At 40.7% G+C, this 26782-nt stretch overlaps 1 protein-coding gene across 2 annotated transcripts in view; it reads right to left on the bottom strand.

The window, feature by feature from the left end:
* Window positions 1–26782, bottom strand: part of LOC146391367 (glucosidase 2 subunit beta-like) — a 159593-nt gene that overhangs the window by 46189 nt on the left and 86622 nt on the right. The window lies entirely within an intron of this gene.

Raw genomic sequence — 26782 nt, 5'->3', positions numbered from 1 at the left:
TAGATAAAACAAAAGGTCAGACAAATTAACAATGCAGAGTTGTTGCATCTCAACAGCTGTGTGTTGCCAAACAGTGGGCTCTTGGTGGATCTAAGGCTGTGAGAAGAGCAGTGCTGCGCGTAAACAGGGAAATGCTATTTTCAGGTGCGCTAAGTGCCAACAGGCAGGCTTATTAGGCTCTTCACATTGTGCTAACTGAGACAGGGAGGAAAGAGAAGTCAGAGGGAGTGTTAGAGCAGCAAAGGTAGCTCACGTTATCATACCCAAATGTTCCAAGTATGACAAGAATTTCTGGAAAACGAGTGTTAACAGAATCAGGATGAAGTATAATTCAACTCATGAAAAACAACATGTTTGTATCTGCCTAAAGTGGCTGATCTCTCTATAAAAATATAATTAATTATTATATTTGTTACCACTTACTCACAGTGGTGTATGTCTAATTCCACATTCACATGTTACTGTTACTTTGCAGCAAAATGCTTCAGTATCCTCACTAGTGAATAGCTTAGATTTTCTTTCTGTCAGTTTTTCAGGTGTTTTTCACCGAAAGCAGCCATGTGTTAAAGAAAGGTATGAGACATGTTGAAATAGAACTGAATAGACAATACTGTCCTCTGGGTTTCACTGCATATCATAATTTTGCCCAAAATATCAGCGCAATCTGGATTTAGGTTACTGTTTTGTATTCTGCAATTTGAGGGTTTTTTTCACGTTATCTTTTAGGATAATTGTAAAGTTTAAAAAAGAAACCTTTTGTGCTGTGAATGTTACATTTTCAATATGTGACCTGGTAAAACATAAAAGAGAACTGTAAATACAATAGCGGGAGATAAACATTTAATGACAGTGATATAACTTTTTATTGTTAACTTATTTATTGTAATTTGCACCTTGCAGGTATTAGTGACTTTACTTTGCAACACACACAAAAAATCAACCTGAAAGACACTCAGGTTCTGCTGTGACCATGATCAAAACATCCTGTTGTGTGGAACACTGGTTAAATAATTGACATTTACACACCTCTGAAGGCATCCTCATAAGAGTTGGGGGAAAGAATCAACACGGTATAGCATCACGATATTTTGCCTAGCAATATTGTATGGACACAGGGATGCAAAATATTAGTATTTTCTTAAATACATTAAAATACTCTGGGAATAATACAAACATGCACCACTACAGTAACTGCCAACTTGACCCCATATCAGAGTGCAGGTTTTAGTGATAATTCTGTATGCTTGAAAATCTCATTTTGCTGTACAAAAATAACTGAAGTGGGATAACTTTATTGGATAAAACAGATATAGGCAAAGTTTAAAATTAAGGACATAATTTGATGGCCATCCTTCCACTGACACCATTTCTGATGAGGCTTCAGTGAACAGTAGATGGATTAACTGTTGGACCAGATCACAGGCAGTAAAAAGACACTGACAAAGCTTTCTAGGTAGAAAAATGAAGCCAATGCAGATATGGGCTAAACATGCATTCCACCTGAAGACCCCATGATGGTGACAATTATGGTTGGAAATACTTCAATCTGATAGAAATCTATGGGAATATGGCTTTCTGATTTGACCCCTGCAAAAGGTTCCTGTTGAGTTGATAGTCTTAGTCATTCATTCTGTGTCATACTGAAAAGAAAACTTAAATATATTTTATATATCTTGATCGTGGCATGTCAAACACATCTTAGTCAATGAGCAAATGGTTTCTAATTCAGATCCACTCTTCCATGTCCCATCAGTTTTTTTCTCACAACTAAGTAAGTGATAGCAAAACTATATCAAAACGGGAATTCAGAAAACAAGGGATAATACAATACCCATCTCTTATCTGCTGTCTCTGCTATCTTTCTTTTTCTCTAAGGACATGACTTTCAGATACTGTTCAACTACTGTAGAGAGGTTTTTAAGCCTACTACTTCTCATTCTGTCTGCCTCAAACTTTTTTATGGACATAATGCACAACAAGACATTCTGGTTGAACACCTGGGAATCACCTTGTTGGTGCAAAAATACTATTTCACATTTGTCAGGCTGGATTACATTTTTGTTTCCCTGGAAACAAAATAGAAAAGAGAAAATACCACAGGTAACACATACAACTTCACACACAAGCACAATGGACTCAGTAGAGAAAAAGCTAATTCTGTTCAGCAGGCAGACATAGAAATTGAATTACTACTCAAAAATAAGGAGCTAAAATACACATACCACATATAGAAACGTATCAAGATGAAACAGACTATGACATAACCTTGTCTGAGGTCACTATTTGTCAACTGCCCCTAAGAGTTTGTAGCCTCCCATGGAAATGATAGCTTAGTCACATGTTTAAAGATGTCTGTCTTTGTATAAAGACACGCTGATTGCTCTAAGCCTTTTTGGGAAGGTTTCCAGAACTCTCTCAAGAGCCACGAGGAAATGCAACATCAGCCTCTAATATAAAATCTCCAAGAACCCAACTTCATCTTTTTAGGTTGCACTTAGGATGTTGTTGAAACAAAGCCCATCTTTTCCCTGAAAAGATCTTCTCTCCCCTTTTCAAGGACCATTTTGCTTGAGTAGCTCAGGGAATAACAATGGTTTATCCTTCATAGGAAGAATGCGATTGGAAGTGAGAGTTTTGAGGTTGGAGGAAATTCATCCATTGATTACTGATGCAAAACTGAGACAAGTTTTATTTATGTTGTGCAAACAATGACAACAGTTGCCTCAAGGTGCTTTATATTCTAAGGAAAAGACCCCACAATAATCGTGAGAAATCCCAACAATCAGATCACCTCCTGCAAGTACTTGGTGACAGTGGGAAGGAAAATCTCCCTTTTTACAGGATGAAGCCTCTGGCACAGTTTATCTTCATCCTTTGTCGATCTGGACAGGACAAAGACACACTGTAGAAGAGAGCATGTGTTTAATAATCTATACAAAGTGAACTGGAACCAAAAGTTCAACACTGAAAAGACCAGAGACACTATCAAAACTACCAAAAAGAGATTTCAACGTGCCACCAACCTCTTTTTCTTGTGGAAAAGAAATGGGCTGTTTGGAAAATTTGTGAAAATGTATCAAATAACTTCTACTTTCATGCTACGATAATAAAATAACTAAAATAACTGCAGACATCAACAAACTTCTTTTGGTTGCACTGCAACACTTAGAGTGAAAGAAAGCGATTTTCCTCTTCTCGACCCTGTCAAAGTATGGCATAGGCCCTAATTATATCTCCTTTGTTAAGCTGCTTTACACAAAACCTATGGCCTCGGTTGACACAAATAATATAACTTCTAGTCCTTTCCTCCTCCACCGTTCTACAAGACAAGGGTGCCCTTTGTCCCCATTGCTATTTGCACTTGTTATAGAACCTCTCGCCATTCAATTACGCTCTACAAAAGATTACAAAGGAATAAGGAGATTTGGTGTAGAACATAAGGTGTCTCTCTATGCAGATGATTTGTTGCTATATATCACTGACCCTACTAAATCATTGCCAAAAATTATGACAGCTTTAACTGAATTTGGGAAAATTTCTGGATACAAAATAAACTTAACAAAAAGCATATTGTTTCCGATTAGTTCTTTAGAAAAATTAGATAGCGCTACATTGATCTCGTTTCCTTTTACAATCTCAAATACCTTCAAATATCTTGGAATAACTGTAACCCGTGAATTCTCTGGCCTTTTTAAACATAATTTTATTAATTTATACCATCAAACTGAACAGAACTTGGAAAAACTATCTAAACTACCCATCTCGCTTGCTGGCCGAGTAAATATCATTAGGATGAGCACTTTACCCAAATTTTTATTTTTGTTTCAATGTATCCCAATATTGATCACAAAAACTTTTTTTAAGAAAATAGACCAGTTAATTTCTCAGTTTATCTGGAACAAGAAGACACCCAGAATAAAAAAGATATTTCTCCAAAGATCCAAGATTACAGGAGGAATGGGGTTGCCTTGTTTTCAGTTTTATTATTGGGCCTGTAATATACGTTGTATGTCATTCTGGGGCGGGGAACATAGACCTGATTGGGAACGGATGGAAAGTATGACTTTTTTCTCTAATACTCTTAAATCTTTGGTTCATTCAAACTCAGATCTGGGTAAGCATAAATGTAAAAATCCGGTAGTGTCTGACTCACTAAAAATTTGGTCTCAAATTAGAAAGCATTTTCATTGGCATCAATGTTCAATCTTTACACCATTAATTCATAATCAAGCATACACATTGCTCTCAGGATCAACATTCCAGCTATGGACTTCCAAAGGGATACACACAATCAAGGATCTGTTTATTGATAATCGTTTTCCTTCATTTCAACAACTTCAGCAAAAATTTTCCATAGAAAACAGAGATTTTTTCAAGTATTTACAAATACATCATTTTATTAAAGAAACGTTTCCATCCTTTCCCAATGAACCACAAAAGCTAGCTTCAGATGATCTATTCTTAATGAACCCGCTAAAGAAAGGAGCTATTTCTAGGATCTACAACCAACTTTTGCAAATAGACAGTACAACTACATTGGACCACTTGAGAAATGCTTGGAGTGAAGAACTGGCTACTAACATCACTACAGATCAATGGACTAAGGCACAAGAACTGGTTCACTCCACTTCTGTCTGCTGCAGGCACGGACTACTACAATTTAAGGTCCTGCATAGGCTCCATCTGTCTAAATTGAAGGTTTCAAGGATGTTTCCAGGGGCTGACTCAAGATGTGATCGATGTGGCCAGAATTCTGCCTCATTGTCACATATGTTTTGGACATGTCCTAATATCGCTACCTACTGGTCTAAAATATTTAAAACTTTGTCTGATATTTTTAAAAAACAGCTCTCCCCAGACCCAGTAATGGCACTATTTGGTGTAGCTACAGTTAAATACTTAAATAATAAACAAATTCGTGCTCTGAGTTTTATAACATTGCTTGCAAGACGCCTTATACTTCTAAATTGGAAAAATAAAGCCCCCCCAACTCATTCTGCTTTGTTAAGAGACACAATGTATCATTTACAGTTGGAGAAGATTAAATTTTCATTGAGAGATAATGTTAAACAGTTTTACCTAATTTGGCAACCCTTTATAGATTACTTTAATAAGTAAAACTGGGAGGTATGGCCTCCTCCCATATCTGCTCCAAGATTATATATATTGGTCTGGGCAGGTGTATTGTTTCTTTTTTTGTTTTTTGTTTCTTTTTTTTTTTTTTTTTTTTGGGGGGGGTGTTTGTTTGTTTTGGGGTTTTGTTTTTTGTTTTTTTTCCCTCTCTCCCTCCTCTGAATATACTTATTTAGGTATATAAATGTGTATGTATAGACATAGATATATGATTGTTTATATAATGGTAATTATATTTTATGTAAAAAGGACGGGGAGAGGAAGGAAGGGAAGGGGAAAAAGAGGGGAGGGGAAGGGAAAAGGGAAAAAAAAACAAAAAAAAAAACTATGTCACTGTAAATGAGATACATACTTTGTTGCCTGATTTGAATAAATAAATTAAAAAAGAAAAAAAAAGAAAAAAAAAGAAAGAAAACGATTTTGCAACTCACACACAGACAAACACAAACACACCACACGTCCGCAACTCCTCGACACCACCTGCCCTCCTCCAAAAACACTCAGAGACTTTGAAAGTTGGCAGGTATGTTAATGTGAAGTGACACCTGCTCACTGGCTTCGAGCTACAAGTGAATTTATCAGGACGTGGTTTCAGTTCCAGTCGGATCCTTTATAAAACGGTCGGTAAAACCCAAAATAACGTGCCGATGGGCTGATGGGCACCATGACAACATCTCAAAAGTTTAAAATTTTTATTAAAAATACCCAAAACATATTGTTCCCAAATTGTAGAAATACAGAAATAATATTTCATAGCTTCCAAAAGCCTTGAACAAACATGTGATGTGCATATAAAATACTTGATTTAAGCCACCAACTACGCTTGGGGAGGAGGGGGGGGTTTGTTTAGGAGGCGCTGACACCCCAGTGAAAGTGTAAGGGAATCATTTAATTAGTAAACCATAGTGTCTCTGACTGAGCATGAACAAAAGGGGCTGAAGAGCTGAAAAGGAGATAAGATGGCAGACAATAGAAGTGACAAGACTCCTGTTTGACTAGTGCTGATGGACACGGGGATTTACTGGGGTTTCTGTGAGTGGACGGGTTCGTCTCTGACGTCGAAGAAACTCTCTCTGGGGCCTGGCGCCGTGGCAACAGAAAGGAATGTGTATGCAGTGAGGACCGCGTGTGAGAAGCTGTGACAGCCCTGGCCTGAATACCAATTAGGATGTTCCTTGCATGTGGTCTCAGCTGGTTGCCCATAAAGAACCCCCCCCCCCACACACACACACACACCTCACCTCACCCCACCCCACACACATCCACCCACCCATACACACATAATTCCCTCAGCACCTATTGCTTGCCAAACCTAGTACAGATGTGATGTGTCTAAGAGGCAAGCTGTGATTTACCATGCTGTAATGGCTATTTTTATAGCACCACGATGGGGAGATCTCACTTTGACTCACCCCCAAACCCCTTGGACTCTTTCAGAAAATCGCAGCCTCACACACAAAGCGCGGTCTCTCAGCCTGCTCCTACTCTCACAATCTCTTGCCCTGTTTCTCTCTCTCATACAAACACGCGCAGCAATCATCAAGCTCAGCAATGACAAAATGAGACGCAGAATCCCGAGAGGGTGACATTTGACCCGTTGCCGCAGCCCAGTTGTATATGGAGAGAGGAGGGGAAAAGCAGCCAGGCGTACAGAAGCACCCAGAGCAGAAAACACAGGGAGCACAAAGCCTACTGAACGGTTTCTGCACCCGTCAGGCCCGACATCACCTGAAGCCAGCGTACAGTACACAGAAAAGACCTCAGGTTTAATTATTGCAACGATTAGATCAGCGGTCACATGATCACATGGGTGTAATTGCATCATAAATGCAAGTCTGAATTTAGGCATTGCAATGGATGGGTACAAATTTGTAAGAAAAAGGGGGAAAAAAGCTTTCTCTGCAATAGAAAAACATACAAATCGAAGCAAAACTGACCGGTGACTGACATTTTTCTACTTCAGCAAGTGTGCTGTACTTCACTAGGAGTTGTCAAGAGGGGCTGTTAAATCACAGAGGCCGTGTACACAAATAGAAGAGGAGGAACGCACTGCATAGTATAGTCTTCCGACCAAACTCTCCCGTGTATTCGTGCCTTGAGCCCAGAAGAACGGAGATGTTTTGTTTACATGTGAGCGGATCAATAGGCAAGGCGTTTCTTCTGCAGCTCTAAGAAAAGAAGCCGGTGCAGCATGCGAGCTGCAGCCGGGCTCAACAAAACAAAGGCGATGCAGCGAGGCCACCCTTGAACCCCGCGCGAGCGCGAGCAGCCGACACCTTCAGCGAGATTATGTCGGCTAACAGGCAGGAATGTAGGAGTTTGTTGTCTGTAAAAGTCTGCTCTTTAAAATAAAGACAGGCAGCATGCTTAAGCTCTTGCATTGATTCCTTTTTACTTTCCTTTATAACCTCTTTTGCTCCCCGCCATCTATCATCCAACCCCCCCCCCCCCCCCCAACCTTTTTTTTGTATTTTCATTTTGACTTTAACATTCTCCTCGCCTTCAATATTTTCAGCTTGAGCTCCTGAGAGTCTTCCTGTCACCCTCGCTACCTCCCCCTCTCTCCGAGCTCCATTTTTCTCGGTTTTCTCTGCTCGGGTAAAGAACTCGTTCTGACTGCAGAGAGGGGAGGATGAAAATATAGGTTGAGGATCCCTGTAATGAAATGTTTATGGCAGGTTGTAACAATGAACAAGAGACCTTTCAGATACTGTCAGCTGGGCTGTGATAGCACTAATAGCCACCTGCTGGAATTGAACGCGAGCGCCTAGAGGAGCAAATTACTCTGTTTTCCTTGAAGTGAAAATGTTATCAAAGTTAATTCAACAAAGGTAATAAGAGAGGCATGGCTTAATTAAAAAAAAAAACCTGAACAAATGTTTGCATTTTAATCGCGCACAGAGCGTGCAGAGCTAACATTTGTAAGCCTTTAACCATAAGTTTAAGTGAAACGCACTTTTAAACGTTATATTTCTCTCTCTTTATCTGTCCAAATCCCACAAATGATTGTGAAACTGCAGCACAGGCTGCTGGGAGTTGAGAAGAGGTCAGTCTCGCCCCCTGCATAATCGTTGTGTTGGAGTGTCTGATTGTATTAGGGTTGAGTGAATAACAGTAGCTGGCAGAAATAGCATCATGTTTTGAACTATCAGTGCAATTCATAGCCTTGTGACTGACTCAGTTTGTATTCATTCTCCCACACTCTCCTGCACCTCTTTTTTTTTTCCTCCGCAGTGGTTGAAGGACAGGCGCAGTGTCACGGCGAGCACGAACTAAAATTAAGAATGGATCCATTCACTGGCCAGCTGTCATTATACCAAACGACTGAAGCCAACACTGCAGATTGATGACTGAGAGGCAGTCAGATGTTTTAACTGTAATGCTTAGAGAAAAAAAGCTGCATTATCTGCTGTACCTAAACAATATGTAATATAAATGGATCAGATCGACTTATAGGTCTTACAGCTTTAATGGAACGGTAAACACTGTGCACGAGTTAGTGCTAAGACGATTGCAGCAGTTTATTATTAACACCTAGTGTATCATAGTTAATATATGAGTTGTTGTGAGTTTTTACGATTTTACATCATCAGTGTGACTTGATTAAGGAATAAAAGAAAAGTGCAGAATGTAGCAAATATGATACAAATCAAAACTCATATATGCAAAATAATATTTACTTTTCTTAATTTGTCAGAAAGTTCAATAAACACTAAATTAAAAAAAAAAAATCAAAATTTTCTGTCAGTTATTTCATGGTTCAGGCTTTAAAGGGTTACGTCATTAATCAAGAACAAATGTCTTGTTATGTTTTACTGAATATAGAAAAGGTTTTGCTCTTTTTGAGCACTGTAAAAAGAAGAAATATTTAGGTGTACTGGTGTACCGGCCTATAGACAAGAGTGCTAAATTAAAATAAAAATGCATTAATCTTTAGCTTCATGCTGGGATTCAAATGCTCATACATTGGTTTTGGTTAAAAAGTCTACAAGTCTTCAAAAAAAATCATAATTTTTGGAAAGACCAAGTCGCTGGTTTAAAAACGACAGAGCCTCCTCTGCCATTAACATCAGCACAAAAACGGTGCCCTGGGAGCTGCATGGCGTGGGTTTTCTTGCCCAAGCTTCTTCTGTAGATGTAATGTATGATCCAGCGCTTTTGCCCACTAAGTTTATTTACAGTAAGCAACTAGTTAGCTTAGCTAAACTGAACACAAATGAAACGGTGTTACGACAGTAAGCACAATCAGTCCATATACAGAAAAGGCAATGAGTCTGTGTTACCTTGTTTGACAGATGAGACCAATAACACTTAGATTAAATCACAGTAACTTAAAAGTCTCTAAGTTATAAGTAGAAGAATTAAACAAAGGTACAAAACCAGGTAAGCAAAGAGGCATTTAAATGTCAAGTCTGCTCAGATACGGCAAAAATCATAATCACTGTACAATTATTTGGGTCATAATGAGATTGTTAGCTATTAAACCTTTTCAAAATAACAAAATTGTCCTTATAATTTAGCGCATTTCCTTAAACTTTTATTACACTTCAACTGCATAAATAAAATAAATGAATGAATGTGAAGTAAACCTAGCACAGCCTGGCAGGGAGTCAATTTTGATTTTTATGGATATGAGAAAGGAAGTGAGTAAAAGTACTCCATAACAGACTGTGGGACAATAATTGCTCTGTCTTGATTATATTGCCTTAATTGATGGAAGGAAGAAATTTTAATTGAAATCAAAAGCCCATTAATTGCACAGCCTTATTAGACAGCATTGCTCTCACAATCAGTATTACGCATGAGTGAAATGGTTAAAATGTATGAGTGTACAATTAATGCATTAAAATAGGCCTGCTGCGTGCACTTTCCTGTCATATATTTGTATACGTATTCTGCTACAATGGTGGTTGCTGATGGTTAACATGGGCAAAGTAGGCCTTTGAGCCAAAAGCTTCACGCTGCTCTAAACACTCAGTTTACAGCAGTTTTTCCACTCCTGGCTCTTTCTGAGCAATGAATCAGTACGAGCCAGGAGGCTACTCAAAAGTAAAAATAAAGAGCTGGGAATGAGCAGAAGGGGTCTTCCTTAAAATCATGTAGGTTCTTGGTTTAACAGTCCTGGACAGCTTGAAGTGGAAGCAGGTTTTGCATTGCCTAGTTTAATGGCTCGCATCAGCTAAGCAGTCAATGTTTCCTGGTAGTTTTAGAGCATTCACTGTCAAACCAAACAAGTTTGTCACCAAAAAGATGACTTTTTTTTCTGTCACTGTAAAACTGCAGAACCAGAAATGAGGAAAGCGTCCGGTTAACAGCTTCATATTCAGCTAAAACCACGACAGCGGGATCAATCTTCTCACCCAACTATGAGCAAGAAAAATGTTAAATGCACAGCACGTTTTACAATACGAGATATTGATAGTATAGCGTTCGTATAATAGTGCTTAAGTGCATTTAAATGCAGCAATCAGGGTCTGGCGCTCCCATAATCACAGCGATGCGTAATCACTGTTTAACATTTAAATGGAGAAGGGGGCCCAATGAACAGAATAAACAGCCTGTGTGGAGTGAGTTTGCTCTGTAACAACTGGGTGCTGTTTATGAATATGTATGATGTAACAAACGCCTAGGAGCTGACCTACTTCTGTGTCTCCTCTGCTCATGACTTGGTCCCCTTCCGGGGTAACTCTGTCATCTTGCAACATACTGTAATAGCAGGAAGCATGCGACTCCCATGTACAAATCAACATGCACCCGTTTGATGGTTTTGCAAGTGATAATCACCGTCTGTTGAGGGAAAACGCTTCAATAGGTGGCTGTGCAGCCGTAGGAATATTCAGGACCTGGCGATGTTGGGTCTTTTTATCCACTCCGCACACACATTAACCTGGGCTTTCACAAGTTTCTGCTCACCGAAATGTAAACGCTACCATCAACAAGCATCCAAATCGCGTCAAAAATGCAAACGGCTGACGTTTGGATGTTTACTTAAACAGTCGTGTCACGTGAATAGGCGGGAAATGCAGGGAATGGAGTAAATGTGTGACGGACAAGTAAGTACGAGCAGACAAAAGAGAGCTCTCGACATAACTGGGGCTGCACACTGGAGAGCACTTGTCTGCACCATCTCATAAAATATCTTTACCCAGGATCATCTTGGTATGGTGCCAAACGCGGTTAGCTTCAGGAGCTGGGAAAGCACACAAAAAAAATCTATTTCAGACAACGCGAGAGACAGAAAGCTGGCAGCTGCTCAAATCAGACTTCCAACATTTGATAAGTGAAAACGGGCTAATTTTGTGCATCCCTCGAACGGTTGCAGTCCAATACATTCCTCCCGTGGCTATGAAAACGCACGGGCGAGGGCGGGCGAGGCCGAGCGAGGGGTGAGAGGCAAATCGTTTCAACCTTTCGACAGCTTAATGGAAGGAGAGGAAAAAAACGCAGTAGTAACTCATTCTATGGCAGAAAGGAAGCCCGGTGCACTTTTTCCACCCCGCTCCTCTCTCGTGTCGATCGAGCACTCGAGGTGAGGACAATTACGCCTCAAGGATGCGTCAACCTCGGTTGGGGTCAGAGGTCGCCGCGAAGGCAACCCATCCTCCCCCTCTGATTCTGTTTAACATTTCACATCTAATATGGGAAGTGCTGAACAGACCCTTAAATTAAGATCAGCCCTCTGCTCTCTCACAAACTGAACCTCAGCTGCCTCACAAGCCAATTCATTTGCTGAGAGTGCTGAGACGCATTGGCTTTAAAAAAAAATGAAAATAAAATAACTGGTCACCCCAGCGTGGACCGAGGGACACTGTGAAGCGTTCGCACGTGGGAGACTGAAGTGTAGGAGTGCAATTTATATAAAGAGCTGTTATGCCCGTGGCTCTAACACGCGATTAATGTTAAATAACGAACCTAAAGAAGAGCGCTTGGCGGGTATTGTTAGTGTTTAAGAACACAGTCTTCTAGATTTCAGTAGGTATGTGGTCCAAACACGCTCATATTCCTCTCTCTTTTATCGCGCCCGTGAAAGTTTGCTATTTTTAGCGACACCCTCATATCTGTAGATGCAACCTTGCTAAATTAGATCAAAGTGAACCCTGCCTCACAGTACTCTTATATGTTAAGCTAATTTGTTTACTACAGCTACTAAGGGCGAACATCTAAACAAGTTGACAAAAATAGCACCCTGGATCGAAGAGCTGTGACTTCACGCGCCCTGTGGATGTCAGAAAAGCCTCTTCACGCATTTGAGGTCACGTAACGGGTGATTGTTGAGTTTTCGCAGGTCGTGTGGAAAGCTCTCTCTGAGATTGTGGTTGTTCGAGTTTTTGGTTGGGTCACTTGGTGGATACAAAGTTTGAGCCCGAGCATGATTCTGCCAGAGGTTTCTTTCTGTTAAAAAGGACATTTTTCCTTCACTCTGTCGACAAGTGTTTGCTCATAGGTGGTCATTAGTTTGTTGGTGTTTTCTCTCTGTTATTGTGGGGTCTTTACCTTATGATATAAAGCACCTTGGGGCAACTGCTGCTGTGATTTGCTGCTATATAAATGAAACTGAATTGAATTGAACTGTAATTGAATTGAAAGGAGGAGGTGAAGGAGGATGGCTCACCGAGAGTATTGCCACAGTGCAAGGTAGACCACCTTGTCTTAGCAGCATCTCCACTACCATCAATCTGGGATATAGAGCAACAACATGACACACATTTAATAAAGTTAGTGTCTCGATGTAAGCTAAGATCAACCACATCAAGATCTGGGTTGTTTACTGGCTCGGTTAAACATTTGTGAGGACATGAAGTGTTTGAGGTCATATAGATGAGATCAAATAAAGCAGGGTCAGTGGTGGAGCAGTGGTTCTAGGTTTGAATCCACTGAGCAGCTGAGGTCGCTCTGTGTGGATGCTTTTTAGCTTAACTGGTGATTCTTAATCCGGTTGTTAAGTGATGACGTGCTGAACCCTACTTCCGGGCCTAAAGTAGTCTGCGTTTAATATGGCTTTTGTGTTGTTAACATGTTTAATGTTTTGTATTTTCTTCTATTTAATCTCAAAAAGCTCCTAAAACAGTCAGTGATCACTGTTGACCTCCCTCGGCTTTTATTACCGCTAATCATTTATTTAAGCTCAGTTTTTAAAACCTTAGGATGTAACTACAGCCCAGCCCATGCAGCAGTATATGAATGACTAACCTCGTATTGTGGATGGATTATCTCAGTTGTTCTCCTGGCTGAAGTTTGGTCCTTTTACAGCATCCTGCCATGCGATTACATTTGTTCCTGACCACCGAGAACACTCACGTTAACTTTTATCGAGTGGAAAAAAGTTAGCTTGTTTATATTATGCTAACATAGCTGTGTCGCTAGCGGTCACGTAGCACATCATTATATACCAGCTAGCCAAACTTCAGTAACCCTACAAACGTCACTGCTGTTTAGTTTTCTGTCTTCATTTATGTTGGAAGTGATAACAGAGCTGTATGTTTTAATTTGTTTCCAAAACCCCGCAGTCAGGACATGCTATATTGTATTTAGATAGAAGCTAGCGAGCTAACTTCCTTCTAACTCCGTTAAATGTCATAAATTCCGTTTTCATGGATGCCTGGATGTTAAACTCAATTGTTACACCTGGTAGAGCAGAACGCTGATCATTTTATTAAAGATGAAAGACTTTAGACAGTTTTTCAACTCTCAGTAATGCCATAGTGATCGTTTGATATATGGACCTGCAGCGGAGTTTAGGCCCAGACACGGCTAGTGACGTCAGACTTGACGACCGGATTGATTGTTGGTGTGGATGTAAGCACAAATGGTCGGCTGTCTGATAGATGGTGATTGTATATGCTTTGATAGTTTCATATCTATTTCAGAGTGCAATGTCATAGCCATGGAGCGAACACTGCTGGAGACTAAAGCTAGATCTGGGTGTCTGGGGCCTGGGGTAACAAATTAGCATGTTTTCAACAAAAATGTTTGTTTCCACTGCAGGCAAACGCCGACATTTTTAGCACATTGTTATTTATATCCACAATTACAGCTGCAGCGCAAAATGATGCATTTACATTAAGGTTACCTTTTTCAGGCAGGGCCTGGCTGAGGTGAAGGTGTGACAGTAATAGCTGTCCCATTATCGATGGCTGGGAACAAACAGAGTTTCGTGTTTATTTATTTATATATTTTATATTTATTTCAATAAATATGAAACTAGGTTAGGGTTCAGTTTTAGGCAGAGAAAGCACAGCAAAGTTATTATCCACCCAGAGCAGGAGAGCAACAGCTGCTGTTTTAGTATGCCAAAACCACTTGGAAAAACTACCCAGTGACCCACAGCACGCTATAATAGTGGAACCAGTGAAAATAATGGAAATGTACTCACTTGTGTTCATAAAAATCATTTGCCTGTCACAGCAAAGGCTTTTTTTTAAAACATATTGCAATATGTATTACATTAGGATTATGAGTCAATGTGCCCTCGAAAGAGAGATATTGCACTTAGTGGTTTTTCCAGATTTAATACAGATAACACGAGTGCTTGCTTAAAAGGGAATCTCCCCCCCATCAGATTATGTAATGTAAAGTGCCCTAAGATGACTAATGCTGTAAATTAATGCCATTCAAAAACACAAGTATTAATCTGAACTAAGGAGAAAAGAAGTTTTGTGTAGTTTTGGAGAAAACTCAACCACATAAAGAAAAAATAGAGGACTCCAGTGATCTGTGTGCTCCACACTTGCTCGGAGCACACAGGAGGAGATGGTGCAGAAATGTGGTCAACCGAAACCGCAGCGCCCTGCTAGACTGTCAGCGGCACTCCCCCTGCCGCGGCCCGCAGTGAGCCGAAGTACCGAACAAAGAAAATCCCACTGACACCTCGGGAAAACACCACTGTGCCTGCATGAAGATTGAGTCTGGGAGCTAGAGCAGTGGCAAATCTGCTAACTGATACCCATTTAAATGGCAGGATATGAGCTGGGTGCAAAAAAAAAAAAAAAAAAAGGCATCCAGAGTGGCAGTTAGCAGCTTATAATCTGTGGCAGACATAGACTCTGCTTGCTGTAAGTGGCTACTGGGCAGCTCAATCGGCAGAGTGGCCCCGAACAAGCAGCATTAGCACTGCGGATCGCACTGCGGCTCTGTGAGAAACAGATGAAGTAGCACAAAGGTCGGCGCCCACAAGAGCGAACGCAGTCAGCTTACGGCTCAGCAAAGACCGACTGAAACAGGCCGGGTGGTGATAGCACCGCGGACAGCGCCAGTTTGCAACCATCTACGTCAGCACCATGGAGAGTTCTCGCTGAGCACACGCCAAGGAAAACAGACCGCGCAACTCACTGAACTACACTCACAATATAATGTCACTGCAGATAAAGAGTCTAGACACTTCTGGAGTCACACCACATGTGACCTGAACATTTAGGCTGCGTCTGACATAAACAAAAACAACAACAAAAAACTCCATCCTGTCCTTAAAGGGAGTCATTTCTGGAGACACAACTGCACTCCAAGCGGTGCTGTGATAACGTCCCTCCAGTGTGCGTTTTTCTGGTAGGGGATGGGGGATTGGCATTAAGAAGCCCGGGAGATGTTTTTCTGGAAAGTGGCTGGTTTGGAGAGGCAGCAGCTGCTGTTGGACTAAACTGAGCATCAATGACTGTCTAATCCAAGCGAGGCCACTATCAGCACAGCGAGGGCGCTGCCGAGCAGCAGCTCCACCAGCTCCAACGTGCCCGAGGAGGGGGAGGGAGTAGACGCAGACAAGCCCGGTGACCTATGGTCTTCCTGCAGGCGACAGCTTCTTGCAAATAAGCTATATGCATTTATATGTGTGCTAGTGCATGTGTGTGTGCGGCCCTGACACGCAGCTAGCTCCACGCTGCATCGGTCGGTCTAATCAGGGGGAAAGAGGAAGAGGGAAGAACGACAAGTGTGAGTCAAGTCGTCACGCAACGGCTGGCGATACACTCCGGGATAGCTCTCACCAGCCCCGAAGCGCAGCTCTTTATAGCAGCGAGCTCGCTTTTGACACACTCTCACAAAAGCACACAATGAGAGGATGATGACACTGCACCTGCATTTTCATCAGCAGGAGCAGAAATGGATATTTTTACAGGATGGACATACACCGGCCAGCTTTCAGATCAGTGTTGGAGAACTTTCAGGCTACACTTTATTGATTTATGAGCCAAACAGTAAAAGTAGAAAGTCCTAGGCTTGTACGCTAATGCGGGATTATGTAATTGCTAAACTTTTGCATCATATTAAGTCTCTGTAACCGCGCCAGTCATCAGTTTCAAAATACACAAGTGCTTTAGCTTAACTATTCTATCTCTATTCCTCAAAGGGGCTTTTTCCCTTTTTTCCAACACAGACCCATCTGCCTCATTTACTTTTACAACCGTCCTCAAACCCCAGTGGGATGAGCGTGTTACCTCCTTCTCTCCTGGCAGTGTCACAATTATGATCAAAAGCTGCCTGTATGTGCGCGTATGCGTGCTTTGTGTGTGTGTGTGTGTGTGAGGGACAAGTGTGGACAAAACAAATGGTGAAGCCAACACCAAACCCTCTTGTGTCACTTAATTATTTTCAGTGCTCCAGATGCTGTCTCTGACTGAGTACACAGCTTAAGACTTTGCTCAAGGCAGTGCTTTGCGAAGGCGTCCCGGCCCTTTAAATAATACTGCAACTGAAGGCGAGGGATGGGGCAACACTGATACAGCAGCCACAGCCCTGATGGCAATTATTTAGACGTCCACTTGCTAATTATAATAGAGGATGACAGGTGCCCAAAACAATTTGGGCGCAAACTGCCTGTGAGCTTCTGCGTGTGGTTGTCTCTGCTTATGGTTACAGATAAAGATAGCCAAGCCAGTGTCTCATCAAGCAATCATCTCTTACTTTGAGCCGGGCTGTGTTGCGGTTGATGCTTTCTGATGAGCATCTTGTTACTGAGATGCTGCATGCTGCCCGATTCACCGTTTTCCTGAAGGTAATTCAAGAAAACTGTCTTCTGAAATGCTGTTTTTCTCGCACCTAAGAGGTGCAAGAAAAGGGGATTTAAGAACCTTTTCTTTAAATTCAATTTAAAATGATACCAGTTTTGTTTGTCTGTCATTTTCATGAATAAATATTTAATCACTTGGACTACAAGCTGTCAGTAAATCAAAACCAATGCATGGATTCACATGATTTACGCATAATGCCGTGTTGGATAACAATGGTATCCAATACAGCTGTTTTATTACATGTAATGCAGTGTGAGTCATTTATCAAGATACAGCACAATATGAGCATAACTAAATAAGAAAGGTAAGTAGCCAAAAAGCAGGAAGTGTATTTTACTGCATTTCTGTGTCTGCAGTGGTAAGTCTGGTCAGTCAAATTGGTGGTGGAATTAGTTTCATTGTGTTGACACTCAGTGTCAGGTATGTTGTGGTAATATTATTTTGTCCTATGTCTAACAATTATCTATTTTCCTCTTGCCTGCCTGCTTTTTGTCTCATTTAGGCAGTAAACTCACCATGGTGTGGAGGAGCGAGCAGATTTAAAAGGGTTTTTTTAAAACTCTTTGTAGGAGGTTAAAATTAAAAATGGGATAATCATACATAGTATAACACTGACTGTGTGTTCACCCTCTTTCCTTCAAGTATTTCAGAAAATAAGGCATCGATTTTCTCAAACGAGATTACTTCTGCATGAGGGAAAACCTGGTCGCTGGACATTTTCATGAAATGTCTTCAAAGCATGAAAAGAAGGCAGCTGGACCACTAGCCGTTTATTTTGTTTGTTTGCTTTTACCTGAGACTGTCCACAAGTTGTTCTGGAAGTGAAGAAGTCTCTTGGCTGAGAGGCACAACATCTTAAAAACCCTAGAGAAGCCCATCTTCCTTTTTTTTCAAGCTATCACGACTACCATGATGTGAATGACAGAGAACCTAGAGTGTCATCTAAGAAGCTGGTATCACCATTAGAGGTGGGCGGATAAAGTAAAAGTATGAAATTCAGTATTGATACCGGCCCTGAAGTTACTCAGTATTGGACCGATACCAGAATCTGCAGTGTCACACACCACTTCTCTCTGCAGATAAGTCCTGAACAAAACCATCCAATCATTTGTGTTGTCATCATATATCCCAATAGCCCTCTTGCTGAGACACACCAAGCACCATTAAACACACAGGCATGCAGTCATACACACTAAATTAGCCACACAAGAACCCTTCCCATGGGACAGAAGAAATAGGGGGTGGGAGGTGGCAGAGGGTATATCCAATCACTGAAATCAAGGCAGCTGACTGGTGAATAATGAATATAAATTGAATGCTTTTCACTTGCATCGCCGTGCACGGCTTCAGTGAGTGGGAGACGGAGCTGATACACAGCTATTGACATGATGGGGTGATTGTGGGGTGTGTTTATACATGCTTAAGATAGGACTGTATTATTGTCTGTCATTTTGTCTGCTTCTTTCCTTTATGGCTTTCCAGTGTATCTGTGTGTGTGTGTGTGTGTGTGTGTGTGTGCGCCAGTCTGAGTGTGCGTATGTGCTTCTCCGTGTCTGTGAATGAGCCCTATTGACATCCTCTACTGTGACCCTCTGACTCCTGACAACTCCAATCAGTAGGATGAGTGGGAGGCGCAGGGAGGCAGTGTGAGTCCACAGCAAACTGCTATGTTGAGGGTGTGTGTGTGTGTGTGTGCGTGCGTGCGCGAGCAAAGATATAAGAGGTTTGCACATAAATTGGTCCTATCCAGGTACAAATTCAGAAAAGGCGAGAAAGTTTGATACTCATGTGATGCACTGTTTTGTATATACTGCAGTTTAAGTTGTTATACTAGAGGTAATGGTGAGTCTAGATTCACTCTAAGCTTTATAAAAATTACAACACATCATTTTTCAGTTTTATCTGACAAACTAAAATCTAAAACGTGGAGATTTTGAAGTAAAGCGGAGCTACTCGCAGGCAAAGTCGTCGGCTCCGAGTCTGACATCATGCAATATGTCACCTCCTATTATGCTGGCAATTATCTATTAGCACCATTGCTTGCACTGGGGTTTGTGAGAGTCACATGCCAAACAGTGTGACCTGCCATTTTCTATCAACAAGGTCCAGATTTAGATTCCACATTAGTCCCTGCATGATGCCAGGCGCCTGTGTGAATGAGGGAGAGGAAAACCGTTGCACTTTGCTTAACACAAACACAATCCCAGATGGTTTTCTTCTCTGCTCAAGAGGAGAGCGAACCTGACGCTGTTCGCACACACGTATGTGTGATATTTAACACACACCCCGAAAGGGAAAAGAAACACACACTGCCATTCTCCTCCAGCCGGATAAACCGTCATTCAGTCTCCTGTTATCCTGGGGAAGATGTGACTATACAGATGTGTCGCTATTTCCTTTCTTTTAATCTGTTTATTAGTCTGTAGAATGGCATTGGGTTCATTTCAAGGTGCAACTCTGACAATGCTGGCAGGATAGTCTCTTACAGTGTGTGATATATCTTTTTGTTGTCGGGCATTACAGCCTCGCTATCAGCACGCTAGTATGCTAACTAGCAGGTAGCACTGCATTTGGCACTTTCTAGGATAATTGTTCTAATTCATGCATAACACATGCTTTTACTCAATCAGTAACTATAAACAGGTAGCTTTGCAGTGCATGTTATTGCCAGCAGAAACACTGAAAGACAGTTTGTCTTAAAACCACACAATAAATGAATGAGTCTGCAATCATGTAAAAATCATGTTTTCTGTTCTGTTCTTTTTTGTATATGTGTGTTTTTTGCTGCTGATACAACCAAATGTCCCCTTGTGGGACAATTAAAGGATTAGTCTATCTAAAATGAATATATTTGGTGAAGTTTGATGTCATTATTTAATTGTGTTAACCAAATGTAATTAGTATTCCAAACCAACAAGTTCTTAAAGCTCCCAGCTGAATAGTCTAACAAGCATGTTGGCTAACCAGGCCTTGTTCTTTATCCTCCTCATCATCTTGTACAGCCAGCCTCATGCCCGAGCTGCCTAAATCAATATTAAGACTTTTTGAGGGTCTATCTTACTTGTTATCAGTACACATTTCAAAAGCCAGCATCTATCATATGTACATGGGGGGAATTGTTTTTTGAAACCCATCTGAATTTGTATGTTTGCTCACTTACAAAGGACTGACAAGTCGTTATTATGATATTGTCATAGAGAAAGAATAAACAAAACACACTACATACAAGTTATAAATTATTTTGCATGTCAATGAGTGAAATATGCACTTGATCCCCAAACAAAACATGACTTAGTACTTGGTGGAGAAACTCTTGTTTCGCAAGCACAGCAGTGAGATGTTTCTTGTAGTTGGTCTTGAGGATTTTGGTCTACAGAAACTCTTTATCCTTCAGGTTTCTTGGCAGCAACTTAAAGCTTCAGCTCCCTCCACAGATTTCCTATAGGATTGAGGTTTGGAGACGGGCTAGGACACTCCATGACCTTCTTTAGTCACACCTTTGTTGCCTTTATGGTATGTTTTGGCTCACTGTCATGCTGGAAGACCCATCCATGACCCATCTTCAGTGTTCTGGCTGAGGGAAGGAGGTTCTCGTCCAATATTTTAAAGTACATCCAACAGAAAAACAGCCCCAAAGCACAACGTTTCCACCTTCGTGCTTGAATTTGGGGATGCTGTTCTCTGGGTTATAGTCAGCATTTCTCTTTCTCCTAACACGTCGGGTTGGGTTGACGCCAACTAGCTTGATTTTGGTTTCATCTGACCACAGCACTTTCTCCCAAGCCTTCTCTGAATCACTTAAATGTTTAATGAAAAACTTAATACAGGCCTTTATATTTTCTACTCTCCAATTTTATCAGTCTGTGTGAATTGTAGTGAACTGGCAAGAGTGGCACATGGTGTGGCCTTCTGCTGCTCTAGCTTCAAGGTTCAACATGTTGTGTGTTCAATAGGGGTGCGGGAAAAAATCGATACTGTGTAGTATCGTGATATTTTGTTTGCTAATAATGTATCGATACAGGGACAGCAGAAATCGATATTTTGTTACAAAAAAAGTTTTTGTGGACTGGAACATGCTCTGACTTCAGAGCATGTTGATCCTTTTTCTGAGCAAGAATCCTGACATTCCTTCACTGTCCAAATGTGTTTAACTTTTTTTTTTGGCAGAAATAAACATGATGGTTTACTTATTTTAATTTAAGACATTTTATTTTAATTAAGTTTAAAACTTTTTTATTTAATGTAAAATTATATTTTGTTTTAATTTACTTTCAAATTCTTCAGTTGCTGAATGGGCTGCATAGTTTTCATAAATTGCATAGTTCAGAATAGCTATAATTGTACCAGATGGTTGCATTCAGTTAAGTTGGACTAGACTGTAATACAAACCGTTCAGTTTGTCAACAATAAAACTGACTGAAATGAGAGAAAGACTGAGTGTGAGACTTTGATATTAGATAAAATGAATATTGATAAAGTTTACCTTTATGTACAGAATCTGAATATCGCAAAATATTTTAAAAAATTGCAATAATATCGTATTGTGATAATATCGTATCGTGGGATGTATGGTGATTCCCACCTCTAGTGTTCAAAGATGCTCATCTGCATACGTTGGTTTTATCAAGTGGTGATTTGAGTTACTGTTGCCTTCCTATCGTCAACCTCTTACATTAACAAGGTGTTTTCATCCAGGGAACTGCTGCTCGCTGAATATTTCCACTTTTACCGACCATCCTCTGTAACCATTATAAAGGTTTGTGTGGGAAAATCCATCCCAGAAGGTCAGCATATTGTGAAATACTCAGACCAACAACCGTATCACATTCAGAGTCGCTTAAATCACCTTTGTTCCCCAAAGTGATGCTTTTTTTTTTTTACCTAACGCATATACAAACGAGTCGAAAAGATGATGCCTTTTATGAAAGAAGGCCAGATAAAAGCCACATTCTGCACATGGTACACTTAGTGTGATAAATAATTAAATAAATAAAAAATCGGGGTGCTAAACCTACAGCGCTAACATGTTAGACTCTGAAAATAAGTCCACACAAACTGTTAAAATCCTTCATCAAGCTAAATGGGAAAACATTTTGCTTTCAAAACTACAATAGCTGGGCTCTTTAGTCCCCAAGAGCTTACAGTGTTGATTAAAGAAGAGGTGATGCAACATGGTGGTAAACAGCTAGCATTAAATTTTAGCCAATTTAAAAAAACACAAACACACAAAAAAACAAAACAATATAAGTTTTTGTTTGAAATATTACTTTTTTTTATATTTCCAAATAAATGCTAGATTTGACTTATTTCCAAATCACTGCATTGTGTTTTTTTAATTTACATGTTTAAGAAACAGGGCTGCGTAAATCAGCCCTACAGCTACATGTTTTTTTAATCAGCCATTTCCTGTTGAAAGACAATTATGTTTATCAGAGCTTTGTGCATGTATTAAACCAACTGAATCAAATATGTAGCATGCTGAATGTTATTCAGACAAATAGGTTTTAGTTTGCACGCACAAAAAGAAAAACTTGCCTCTGCTCCAAGTTCTCATTTTTCTCTCATAACACAAAGGAAAAGAATGAGTTAGCGCGCTTGCTGAGCACACAGAAGTCAGGTGGCCAATCTAAGCGCAGATTGAAAGGGCAACAGAGGAAGGTGTGTGATTTATGCTTAATCCAAGCACTGTGTCTCATAAGGCTGTAACTGCACTTTCATTTCAGGGAGTAGTTTGTTAGCCACGGGGAGCCCTGTAAAAACCCCTGCTTGGTGCGATGATATAGTAGAGGTATGCGTTACTCGTGCTACACCTCAGCTTTGCAGGTAGACCCGCTTCACATTTCTACAAGGGCAGAATTAAAATGTGTTCCGCTGCAGAGGTCCTTCATGAGAGGTTTAATATATGTTTCACCTGCATGACATATCAGGCGATAACAGGCTTTCCGTTGTTTACAACCAAACATGATTTTTTTTTTCCTGCCAGCAGTCTCGGGCTTTCAGGCACTCTTTCATAGGCACGTAAAAAGCATCACATTATAAATTCCCTGGTCTATTATTACCTTTGCTGTAATGGCACATCCCACACAGCCGGTGCCAAAGAGCTCCGCTTGGGAACAGGCCCAAGGCACTGTGTTACACCAGTTACACCTAAGTAACTGCATTGTAGTGATTGAAATTTGAAAACCTCGAGACCTCATTTTTCTTTTACTCTGTATGTCACACTCCTGTTCTATCTGTAGTTGCTCATTCGCTGTCTAGCGCTTACTCTATCTTGCTTTTTCTCTCTTTTTTTTACGCTGAGGACATGTAGAGTCACTCTGGGTTTGTCGCGGGGTTCAAAAGCGCACTAAAATTTATGAATTACAAACTAAAGACCGGAATTCTCAAGCGCACAATTGTCACAACAATAACACAAACCAACAAGAAAAAAAGAAGCCATAGTTTGGCCTTGAACAACATGCTACAAGGGGGCATAACTAGGAAACAAGTTCTTGTATGTGTTCAGAAAAGAAAGCAAAGGTAGCACTAGGATAGCCAATTAGCGACACAGGCTTTGTTGTTCATAAATAAAATGGAGCCACCGGTTCTGCAGAAGCATTTTAAATGCTGCCACAGCACACTGAATTTTTATTTCCCCTACCTCTGCCGCAGTGTCTAGTATCTCATTTCTCATTCACATGTAAGTACAATCGTGTTTTGAAACATAATATCGGAGTGCTTCACTGTCCCATTGGCATAAGTGCAAACAGCCATGGTAAAATCTGAAGTAATGAAGCGATGCTTTGCAGGGGGAGCGGCGCTGCCCCCTCGATACGCAGCGCTCTGAGAGACAACAGTGTAAACTACACAGATATGATTGACTTGTCTAATCCAATTACACGAAGAAAGCGCTGTTCATTTAAAGTGTGCATTAAGCTCCAATTTGGAGACTATTTTCTGATTAGCAGACTAATTGTTGCGTCTTGTCGATTTGCGCTACCTAACGTGATCCCGGCGCTGTCAATCAAGGCCGCGACTTCTGGACTGTCAATCACCGCGAGCCCGACATGCAAATCGCACAGAAACACACCCTTCACGTAGACTCAGAGTGTCCAAGTCGGTGCATTGAGCTCGCTTACATTTGTTTATCCATAGTTGTATTTAACAGCCTTGACATTTACCAAAACTGATTTCTTTCACAGCCTTGCATTTGTTTGAACATACAACGGCGATGACTCTGTAATCCCATTTTAATTAGAAAGATGTAGCAAGCATGCTAAGCTCACACGCTCTATTCCCTGCAGCGATGCCACACTGGCGAGGAATCAATCACCAAGGCACCGGTTGCCGGGGCAACAAACAGGGGGCTTCTTCACTACTGTCTAAGTGTTAAATGATTGCCAGTGTAACTCATTGGTGGATGTGAGGAGTTTTTATCTGTCTGTTTGCACCCCCACCCCCACCCCGCATATACAGCGAGTTAATTAAAAGCAGCCGACATGAAATACATTTAAATATGAGCAGGAATGAAACATACAGTACAAATTGAATGCCCACGTCAAGGGGGTTTGAGGTTGGGCGTGGAGTGGGGGTGGGGTGGTAGCGGAAAGGCAATAATGAAAAATGAATATGCAGTGTGAGGGAGGTGTGAAATGAAGAAAAACACACACACACACGCTCGAGGAGACTGGTGAATGGAGCAAGAGAGGGAGGGGTGCGAGGAGCCAGGTGACTCCAGAGTGTTTTCCGATTTTATGTCAGACTGTCGGTTTCAAAACTCTCGAACACTGCTCACACTGTTTTTAGTTCATTTTCACCCTAACAGCCGTCAAGCTTTCCTTATAACTGTGCAGCTCATTCTTTGCTGTAGCATAGATTTTACATTTTTATCAGCAAAATGTTTACTCGCATTGCTCTTAATAGGGTTTTAAAATATCTGCATATGGATACTGTACTTTATACAACTATTTTATAGTATCGTATTGTGTGTTACAGGGTAGGGCTGATGTTTTCTGCCTTTCATTATAAAGATGAAAATCCAGTATATTGGTGTAAATGCCTTTCGCACTGGTATACAGTGTTACAGTTAGCCATTTTGACTTTTGGCAAACACTAGCCAATATATCCAATATATAACATACCACTGCAATATTGCAAGTATCCTAAGTAAGCGCTTACAATACTTACTCAAAAACACACAAAAAATTAAAATAATGTCACCGATTTTAGTCTTCCTTGTAAAAATTACAAGTATTTTTGGGCATTGGTACAGGAGTCTAAAACACAACTCTGAGTCAGTTGTTTGTTTACTGTAACACCTGTTCTGAAATTGCTAAATCATGTCCCTGACCACTCAGATAATAATACAGAAATTAAATCTACACATTTTTCTGCAATAAAAGAAACAGCTCTAAACAAACCCATGAGTAACCAGTGAAAAATACAAACCTATAACAACTCTGGTGGCAGCTAGTAGTTTTGGATGTGGAAGCCACCTACGTTAGTGTATTACAAATACTCATGAAAATTAACATTTTTGAAATAGCGGGGAACAAGAGTGCTGGAAAAGTTGAGCTAGTACAACTCTGCACAACACGGCCACCCAGCACAGGATTTGTTATTTCAACATTTCGACTTTTGTCGGAGCTTCATGCACAGCAGGGTTTGCATGGAGACTGAATAAATGTGAAGGCACCCACTGTTGCACAACTGCTTGTTTATACTCAGGTTCACAATGAGAAGTTTGCAAAACTAAAACTGATCATGCTGACAAACCAACAGCACACCTTCCAAACTCTGTCTCTCATACATAAATTAGAGAGCAGCCACATCTCTGCCACTATCTGCCATCTTTATAATTTAGCCGTCTCATCTTATAATGAAAAACACACTGTACTGTATTATGCTTACATGACTCTGGCACATATATTCCATATAGCAACCCAATCAATTATCAATTAATTCTACATCATTAAAAAGAAACTAATTGTAGTCATTTCTAACAAAACGGTACTTTGCATGACTCACAGTTTAATATAACCCTACATGGGGAAAATACAGGGCCATCTACACATTACAGCCACAGGAGTTGTTTGAACCCCACGCCATGAAGCTGCCGGCACATTGTTTTTGAGTCACTATGCACCTCAGGACTCTGATACTTTCTATGGTCTGCCACTTCGTTGCCGTGGTTCCTAAATACTGCAATATTATCACTTACACCTGATCGTGGAATATCTAGGAGGAAAGACATTTAATGAACTGATTTGTGTCCAATGTGGCATCCTATCACAGCACCACACTCGAATTCAGTGAGTTCTTCTTTACTGCATGGATAAGTGCTTGATTTTATACACCTGTGCAATGGGACTGAAAAGCAAGGCTTCGTGACAGCGGGTAGCTCCGCATGTTTGATTTGGCAGATTTTTTACACCGGATGCCCTTCCTGACACAGCTGGGGCTCTTGCGCTTGTTAGCCGACTGTATAAACCACTACATTACGGAGCCCCGGCAATGGGACTGTAAACATATGAATTCAAAGATAAAGAGGTACACTATATACACTATATTAACTATCCATATAGTGTATCCTATAGTGTGCAGCTGCTCAGCCTCTGTCTGTAATTAGCCATGTTGCTATCCTTAAGCCAGCTGTCTTCTGACTGGTCGCT

Source organism: Perissodus microlepis, chromosome 3, assembly GCF_051167445.1.
Source record: "Perissodus microlepis isolate ML-2025 ecotype Zambia chromosome 3, ASM5116744v1, whole genome shotgun sequence".
Classification (NCBI taxonomy): Eukaryota; Metazoa; Chordata; class Actinopteri; order Cichliformes; family Cichlidae; genus Perissodus; species Perissodus microlepis.
This window is presented reverse-complemented; position numbering and strand designations above follow the sequence as displayed.